This window comes from Jatropha curcas, chromosome 5 (genome assembly GCF_041381405.1).
Source record: "Jatropha curcas cultivar XTBG-Jc1 chromosome 5, XTBG_Jcur_1.0, whole genome shotgun sequence".
Lineage (NCBI taxonomy): Eukaryota > Viridiplantae > Streptophyta > Magnoliopsida > Malpighiales > Euphorbiaceae > Jatropha > Jatropha curcas.
Window position 1 is genome coordinate 5,409,632 of NC_143155.1, and position 9,574 is coordinate 5,419,205.

A 9,574-nucleotide genomic window follows, 5' to 3' on the forward strand; every position below is an offset into this window, starting at 1 on the left:
TTATTAATATCTCCTTAACTTTTTTATTTAAAAAGTAATTTCTTTTTGATTTATAACTATTTTGCTTTTATACTTTATTTATTTTTTTATAATTTAAATTTAGATATTAATAAATCAGATACTAATGATATTTTTCAGTTTTTCTAATTATTAAAATTAATATGATCACTAATATTCATTTAAAATAGCAAAACGTTCAATTTCTTTTTGTAATAATTAACTAAATTAGTAATTTATTATTTTTATAATTTAATTTTTTAATTTAGATATTAATAGAGCATATATTAATGATATTTTTCAGTTTTTATAATTATTATTAAAATTAAAATCCATTTAAAGTAGCAAAAGTGTTCAAATTTCTTTTTATAATAATTAATTAAATTAATAATATCATTAATAATTTTAAAATAATAAAAAATGTAATATCCGCCAAAAGTGCAGCACATGACTAGTTGTATTTGTGATACAAGTAAAATTGAAAAAAATTAATCAAGAATATTAAAATTTTTCAAAACGACATATAATTTTGTACAGAACAACTTCTAAAAAAGATAGATAAAAATATATGAAAGAAATATAAAATTTTCCTATATATACTTACAAAATAAAATCAAAATAAAAATCTCAATTCCTAGTAAAAGCAAATGTCCCTAGGGAAGATACAAATTCATTTATTTGAATTGAAATCTTATCATGTATCAAAACAAATTCTAAATACATGTATTGACCAATTCAATAAAAGTAGAAAAGAAAAAAAAAAAAAAGGTTTTTGATATTTGGAAAGCGAGGCTTGTCTCTCTCACAAAGACATATGATCTTTTAAAAAGTTGGTTAAGGGCAGACTCATAAATGAAGGGTAGCCCTCAGTTTGAGTTTTGACAAGGCATTATTGTGGGTTAGGCTAGAGCTTTTTTTGAAATTTTTTTCTTTTTCTTGTGGTATTAGTTGTTGTTAGGCTTTTGTATTGATAAATGATAAGCAAAGCAACATCATCCCATTAAAAGGCTATGAAATTGTAGGACCATCAAGGGAGAGAAAAGAGGACCAAAAAATTTTTATTTTTCTCTTACTTGTGGTTATTCATATTTTTCTTGAAAAGTGCACCTCACAAAATGGTATTGGTCTTAATCAAAAGGTTCGTTCGGAAGACAAAGTGCCCTTGTTAGGGGCAGTATGGACGTATGTGAATTGCAAGCCACCCTTTGCACATGGTCTTTAAACCAAGCATCTATCTTTTTCTTGTGCTACTCTCATTTGTCAAATTCCCAATTTAATTGAATCCTTTCTTTTTGTGCCCGATAAACCCCATGTGACATTCCCAATTGATATAAGGTCTCATTGAATCCTTATATACTATTAATTAGGATTTTGTTTTAGAAGAATAATAAGAAATTAATTATAAGGAATAAAAGAAAAATATATACAAAGTGTATATATATAGTTTTAGTATATAAATAACGAAAAATCATTTGTCTTCAAAAAAAATTAGAAAAAAAAACATAAATTCATTGAATGAAAGAAATATTGTGATTAATTTGAATTAGGTTGTACGTTATTCTATTCTCCTAATATTTAGAAGGATGAAGTTAAAAGGATGGAGCCACGTAGTGATTGAATATGATGCTCAAGTAGTCATTAATGATACAAATAGCAAAGAGGATTTAAATTTATCTTCTTTTCATTTATTAGTTAAAGATTGTAAATCTCTCCTTGAAGAGATTCGTGTTTCTTATTGTGTTTTTTTTCATAGTTCCGCGAACAAAGCTGCTCACTTGTTAGCTAAGGCGGCTTATTCTATGTCAAATTTAGGAATATGACATGTTTACCTCTTATTCTAAATTTTTAAAAAATATAGAACATCTATATGTTTAGGACATACTACACTAAATAAGTAATACATTAATATTTCAAATAAATAAACAATCATTCATAATAAATCATAAACATAAAATTAAAAAAATACTTAATTTCTTATTTCAATATAATTAGTAAAATTCTCAAAATTATTATCACTATTGAAAAATACATCAATAATATGTATGCATTTTTTTATGTAAGTCATATCATGCATGGCTTTTGCTATTGCATAACTTATGAAAGGCTTCGCAGGATACTTAAGAAGACATATCTTAGCATTGCAATTTTCCAGTAATCTCAATGAGATACAATTTATCATTTTATTATATAATTTACTATTTTCGAATGACGTTATAAAAGATTGTTTCATCTTTTAATATTACTTCGCGCATTGCGCAGGTTCTAACATGAAGTAGAATTTAATAAAATTAAAGTCATATGTTTTGCAACTAGCTTTTAATATTTTGACCAAGTCAAACTTCTATTTTTATCAATCGTTATGTCTGATAACATAATTTTAGAGGTTGAGAGATCTTTTTATGAAATATTAAATACTCTAACATTTAGCATTTAATTTTTTTTAACAATCATATTCATTAATTTTTTTTCTCCAAATTCAACTAATTAAACAACTAATGTCCTTTTTTGTCATTTTAAATTGAAATGCTAATTAAAAGAACTAATAAAACAACTAAGAACTACTAAAACTGCTAATATTGTGGAACAAAGGCCTAAATAAATTTAAAAAATAAAATTAAAATGATGAGAAAAAAATTAGAGACAAGTATTGTATTTTCTTTTAAAAATGATACCATGATGAACTTTTCTTTTAAAAAAACTTTTCTAGTTTACAATGAACTTTATGACAAAGGCTCTGGTGGGAAGATAATACAGATTTTTTTAACCATCCGGTATCCGAAGTTGACTGGCCTGATTAATTTCGCTTTGCGTCTCCCGAGTGTTTAAAGAAAGGCTATATTTAGGGCTTAAACTCGAGACCTGTGGTTAAAGGAAAAGAGATCTTTGCCATCTCAATATAGATTAGTTCTCTCTTTGCTCATTTTATCTATATGATACTTTAGTAAAATGAAATCAGAATATTGAATTTGCAATTGGAGTAGGCTTTGTTGGAATTCTTCTTTTACAGAATAAAACTGAAGCAACAGAAAAGAATAAAAATAATTCAAAGAGTTTATCAATATTGTTATCTAATTAATAGATGAGTTTAATCTATGCCTAATTTTTGATGATTTTGGGTGAAACAAATTAATAGAGTCAATCTCTGTCAAGCTTCAGGGTGAAACAAAAGAGTTATCATATGATGATTTTGGGAAAATTTTTTATGTACCGAATGTTGGGTCCAGGGTGACCAAAATTAAGGACATGTCTAGGGTTAGCGATTACAAAAAGGAAGATTTTGTGAAAAAGTTTCTGCAGACAAACAGGGCTCGATAGAATGCTCTTGTAACACCCTAATTTTTCTGTGTCTAAAATAATAGTTTTACCGGTCTGTGAATAGTACCACCGGTCCGGGAGTCAGTATTATTTTGGTTCAGAAAAATTACTATCTATGTTTCATATTTTATTAAATATTTTTGGAGTATGCATACATGATTTTTATGGGTAGAAAATAAGTAATGAATATTTTTGGAGAATTTAGATAATTAGTGAATAGTGCATTATGTTGTTATATTAAGTAAGGAAATTTGAGGAATTATTTTTAAGGATTAAATTTGAGAATTTTATGGAGATAAATAATATTTTGAAGGAATTTACTTGGAGATTATTTGTAGCCATTAGACGAGATTACTTGACTTAATCCTAGCCATCCAATTAGGGGAAAAGACTAAAATACCCTTGTTGTTTTATATAAGTCAACCATCAATTATTGTTCTTTCTTCTTCTTTTTCCTTACACGTCTCCTCCTCCTTCTTCTTCTTCTTCTTCATTTTCTTCAATTCTTCCTTACTAAACACGTCAAATTCACCCCAACCAACTTGATTTAAGTTATTAATCCTAGAGATTAAAGCTTGGGAAGTGATTTTTGGTGAATTATTTCAAGAAATTTGGAGATTCTCTACTTGAGCCAAAGGTTGGAGAAACCTCTACCATGGAGTAAAGGCAAAGTTAGAGCTTAGAAAGCTTTAATTTAAGCTTGCTAAAGCTTATTTTTAAGGTTAGTGTTCATAAACACACTTACCTTACTCAAATTTTTGATTTTGTGCCTTTATGCTATTGTGTGGATATTTTGGGATTTTGTATGAAATAATTGATTTGTTAAATTTTGGTTGCAATTACATGCTCTTGGGTGATATGTGATGAGTATTTATGTTGTGGTAGACATTTCTACCTTGTATCTTTGTTGTTTATGTTCCTTTCATGGTTAAAGTAAGCTGAATTTGGGAAAAATGGGTTATTGAGTGAGATTAAGGACCATTTTTCGATCCTTTATAGTTTCCATTTGTGTCTAAGTCCTTCATAAAAGTTGTAGGTCTATCTCTTAGCTTTCCAACCCATCCTCTTGTGTCCAATTTGGAGATATATAGCTCAACTTATGGCTGAAACACCCAAACTGACTGTGTTATGACGGGCCACATGCATCACTGAATTGATTGCCCATTTTGACCACTATAATGGCAAGATTATGTTCTGAGTTCTTCATGAGAGTTGTTGCCCTGTGTCTTGAGACTTCTATGGTTTTGGATTGATTTCATTTGAGTGTTTGGTTAAGGAGTAATTCAATAAACATTGGACTTGGTTCTGCTGAATCAGGTCTGGACTGTTGGTCTGTGTTCCTAGCTTTTGTTTGCTACCTTGTATATTGATCTGGGCTGTGATCCCTTCATAAAATTTGTAACATTTTGTCTTATCTTTCTAATGAATCTAATTTCGCTCCATTTGGAGACCTATAACTCAAGTTATGTCTTAAAAACCCAGCAAAGGTCAAGGTTATTTTAATGCTGGAAATTTCCTATGCCTTGAATCATGGGTTTATTTGGATCAATGTATGTATGAATCATGTGTGATGAGGTTCTCTCGATTATTTGTATGTTTGAGGATTTATTTGACAAAAATAAGATATAAGTTTGAAAAGTGTTATTGTGGATATGTTTAAATGGACATAAATGGGAAAAATTGTTGGAAATTTTGGGATAAAGTGTGGAATTAGTTTAGATAATGCATGATGAGGATAGAATGGATACCTTGGTGCATAAGAGTTATGTTAGTATGCTTGGTTGGAGAAAGAAATTCCTCCCCTTGGTTTTCATTAAGAGGCCAAACCACTCTAGGGTGGTAAGACTTACTTAATTATTATGTTTTTTGTATCGTATGCTATCTATATATCTATGACATAAGTATGATTATTTTGATAACTTTCATATGTTTAGAGTTTTAAAAAAAAAAATGGGTATTTAAGATGTATGTGCTTTGAATTTTGAATAAGGAAAGTATGATTTTATATGATAAGAAGTTTCTTATGATAAATTTCATTATGACTTCAAGAACGTTTTAAAAGAAAAGGAATTTATGAGAAATTTCCTATATTAAGTAATTATGTTTAAGCATAAAGTTTTCATGAGTCACTTAAGTTCAAAAGTAAGCTTACATGTATGATTTCAGATGATAAGAAATTTTCTATGTTAAGTAATTACGTTTAAGTAAGAAATTTTCATGAGTTACTTATGTTCTAAAGTAAGCTTACATTATGAATTTAAGAAGACTAAAGAATAAGACAAGTTTTATGAGAAGTATTATGAATTAAGAATTAAAATAAGGATTTTGGGCTCTAATATACTTGGTGTGAATTTGATGCGAGATTGATTTTATTATGTATGATGAGCATGCTCGGCATTTGATGCCATTATGATAAGAAGCTATGATCATATGCTAGGCACGAGGGTGTCTTATGTTAGGGCGGACGCACTCTATATGTTATGAAAAGGTTGGCGACCTAAGGCCATTATGAATAAGTTATGAAAACCTATCTGCTTCTCTTTCTCCTAAGTGTATGCGAGCCCTTGGAAGATATTTTTAAGGCACTTAAATGAATAAGATTATCTTATTTCAGTAAACCTTAGTTTGGAAATAAATGATTATGTTCTCAAATGAATTTTCAAAGCAAGATATTTCGATACATGGTTTTAAAATAAATAGTATGTGTATTGGTATAATAAATGTCCAAGTAATGAATTTATGATTTGGAAGAATTAAATTATTTATGCTATTAATTATAAGTTTATTTGATATTTCTTTTGCTATAAATGTAAATGTATGTTCTTTTGATGAAAATTTATATTTTAAGTGTGTTGCCAGTGCAACATTGGTAAGTTTGTCATTTATGAGCACCACTGAGTTTTATACTCAGCGCGTTGATTTTTATTACGCGTAGGTTGAAGTCCGTGGTTACTACTTGAAGATCAGAAGAGTAGCTTCAGACCAGAGGCGACTATTTTAGTAATGGTAGAATTAGTTTGATGTACTTAAGAATCATGACATGTATAATTATTACATTTTCGGAGATTATGTTATTTGAATTATAACTTAAGCATGTAATGATAAATTAGTTTGGTGTATATATTTGGAGATAAGCATGAGATTTTATTTACTGTTTGGATATAAAATATGTTTAAGATAGTTGGTATGATTAAGAACATAAGGACTTGATATATATATATATATAATGAATGCATTTAATTGATGATCATTAAAATGCTATTGAGGGTTTCTATAGTTATGAAGGTATAGAAGTGTTGTTGTGTTGTTATGGTGATTACTGGAGTTTGCTGGGGGTTTAGAGTTTAAAATTGGGAGTGTTTTGTATTCACATGTTTGGCGAGCTCGGTTTTTAAAGGGAAACTCTTGCAGTTTTGCTGTAGGATTTTTCCTAAATTGTTTTCATAAGTTATATATATATATATTTCAAAAACAAATTGAAAAAAATTACTCGCTAAACTTGTCAATACTTAATCACTTCTAATTCATAATCTGATTTTATAATTTATATGTTATGTTAGGACTGTATCTCCGGCACTGAATGTGGCATCCGCCGTCGGGTCTCTTGGGGCTGGGCGGCGGGTGTTACAACTCTAACTTGACAGAGAGCATGAAATGGTTGTACAAGCTCATTGTACATTATATCTATCCCAAGAGCGCTTCACTGACGTATGTGAATCAAGTAGAGCTATTTATCATGTGGCACATAGTTGAGAAGAAACCTCTCAATCTATGTCACATTGTTTTGGACAAATTGCAGAACAATCCCGAAAATCTACCCTACGGTATGATTCTTACTCCTGTGTTTGAGTCTCTGGATGTTGATCTAGATGAGTATGTTGGTCAATCTGTTTCCAAGTTAGATAGCGGGTCTTTGAAAATGAAGGACGAGGAAGGAGGAGAAGAGAAAGAAAAGGAAGAGAAGAGAAAAGAAGAGATTGAAAAAGAAAAGAAAGTAAAAAGAGAAGCTGGAAATACAAAGAAAGAAAAAGTAATGAAGGATAAGGAAAGTAAAGAAGAAATTGAGAAGAAGAGAAAAGAAAAAGGAAAAGGAAAGTTAGATGAAATAGTAGAAGAAGAAAAGAAATCAGAAGAGAAAGTAAGAGAAGAGGAAAAGAAGACAGAAGAAAAGGCAGAAGAAGAGAAAGAAGAAACACAAGAAGAAGAATTAGAAGAAGAGAGAAAAGAAGAAACTGAAAAGGAGAGTACTACAGAGAAAGAAGAATCAGAAAAAGAAGAAACAGAAAAGAAGAAAGAGTATGAAAAGATAGAAAAAGGGAAGAAAGTGGAGGAAGGTAGTGATGCTGAAACTGAGAAGCTAGAAATTAGCGATGAAGAGAAAACTACTGAGGATAGGACAGAACAAGAGTCTGAGTTGTTGTCGGCTCAAAGAAGCAGGGAAATTATGCTGGGAAGAATAGAAAAGGAGCTAATAGAAGAGCACAAAAAAAAGCTTGATGAGGCAATACAGCAGTGTCAGACTATAATTGGATAAAATCGATCGCTCATCAAGACTTTGGAAAGAATGAAGGATGTAAATGCAAGGAAGCTAGCCACTCTCAGAGTGAAAGGATCAACCTACATCCCCTCCTCAGAGAAACCAAATAATGTGAAGCACACTGCAGGAAAGCATAGAACTCATGGAAGGAAGCCTCCGCTACACCCATCTTCTAAAAGACAAGAAAGTTCTTCTGAGACTGCTCCAGCTCAGAACTTGAGGAGTTCTGAGAGACTTAGAACTGGTTCTAAGCCTCTCTGATTTGTTTCTTATATGTTTTGAACAATTTATTTTTGCTTTATCTTTATAGGATTATATTTTTGAACTGTTTATTTTTCTTTATTTTGCTTTAATTGTGTCTAACCCTTTTGTATGATGACAAAAAGGGGGAGAATGCAGGTATTTTGGTGATGTTCTGAATATTTTGGTACGTACTTAGTAACTAAGGTACTTATATTTGTGTTGATTGGTGATGGCTATTGCTTTCTATATGGTCTATTTTGTTGAGCATATTCTTTATATGATAAGCTGAGTGTTTTTAGAACTTAGATTCTTATTCTAAAGACTATTTTGCAGGTTGGACATAAGATTTTTTTTAATATCAGTTTCTATTGTTTTTGCTCTGACCATATGTTTTGATTATTAGAACTTAGAACATCTTGTCTATCTCTGCTAGTTCTAATATATATATACATATGCTCTGATTATTAGAACTTAGAATATCTTGCCTATGTTTTACTAGTTCTAAAATCAGTTTCTAAAAAGACCTCCCTAGTTCTAAATTTTCATAAAACAGTTTTATTGCATCTATTCAGGGGGAGCAAAATACATGTTCTAATTTGCTTCATATTAAAGATCTTTTGACATATTTAGAACTTATATGCATAAAATTCAGGGGGAGCACATGTTTTTATATTTTCTAAATTTATTGGTTTTGTCATAATCAAAAAGGGGGAGATTGTTGGCTCAAGGGTCAATTTCTAAATCTCGAATTTTGATGATTAATACAAAACAAATAAATTATGTTATTTGCGCTAATTTTATTTTATGCAGAATTACTATGCAAAAAATTGTACAAGGCAAGTCCTACATTGAGTGTGAAGATATTCGAAGATCCTAGTAGCTAGGTATTTAGGATACTTTGTAGGATAGAGAGAAAATCCATATATGACCACAAATATTATTTTTCTCTCTCAAAAATATTTTTCGGAAAATTAGATTTCTTCAAAATAATTTCTATTGTAAAAATATTTTATTTTTTGAAAATATTCTTTAAATCAAAATGATTTATTTTCCTAAAACTAAAGAGATTTCTTCTCTAACGTTTTTGGTAATAAAATCATACACTTTTCGGAAATATATTTTGAAAGATCTAAAGTACTTAAATCTATTTTTTCTTACCTTAAGAACGAAGGGGAATCCTTTTTGTTTTTAGTAAGAGCATCCTTCCGCAAAAATATTTTCCAAATAATGCTGCCGAAAATCTTTTTGTTTAAAGGAAAGCAAAATCACATTTTATTCTCTTACCAAAAAGGATAAAATAAATTTTTTGTAACAAAGATTTTCATATCTTCTAAAAAGGAAAGAACATATTCTGATTTCAAAACAAAATCTCTTTCCAAAGGCGACAGCTTCTTAGCTTCCTATATAAAGGAGCATTCACATCTTGAACATTGGTGAAGTAAAAGTTTTCGTTTTAAGAGCATTCTCTCATTAAACAAATCT

The 9,574-nt window shown here is 29.5% G+C and overlaps 1 long non-coding RNA gene across 1 annotated transcript; it reads left to right on the plus strand.

The window, feature by feature from the left end:
• The first annotated feature begins 3,785 nt into the window (after nt 1–3,785).
• LOC149496115 (uncharacterized) lies at nt 3,786–6,479 on the plus strand. The gene is made up of 2 exons (XR_016321043.1): nt 3,786–4,033; nt 6,248–6,479. It is a non-coding gene; the product is annotated as an uncharacterized LOC149496115 (long non-coding RNA).
• The last annotated feature ends 3,095 nt before the right edge of the window (nt 6,480–9,574 follow it).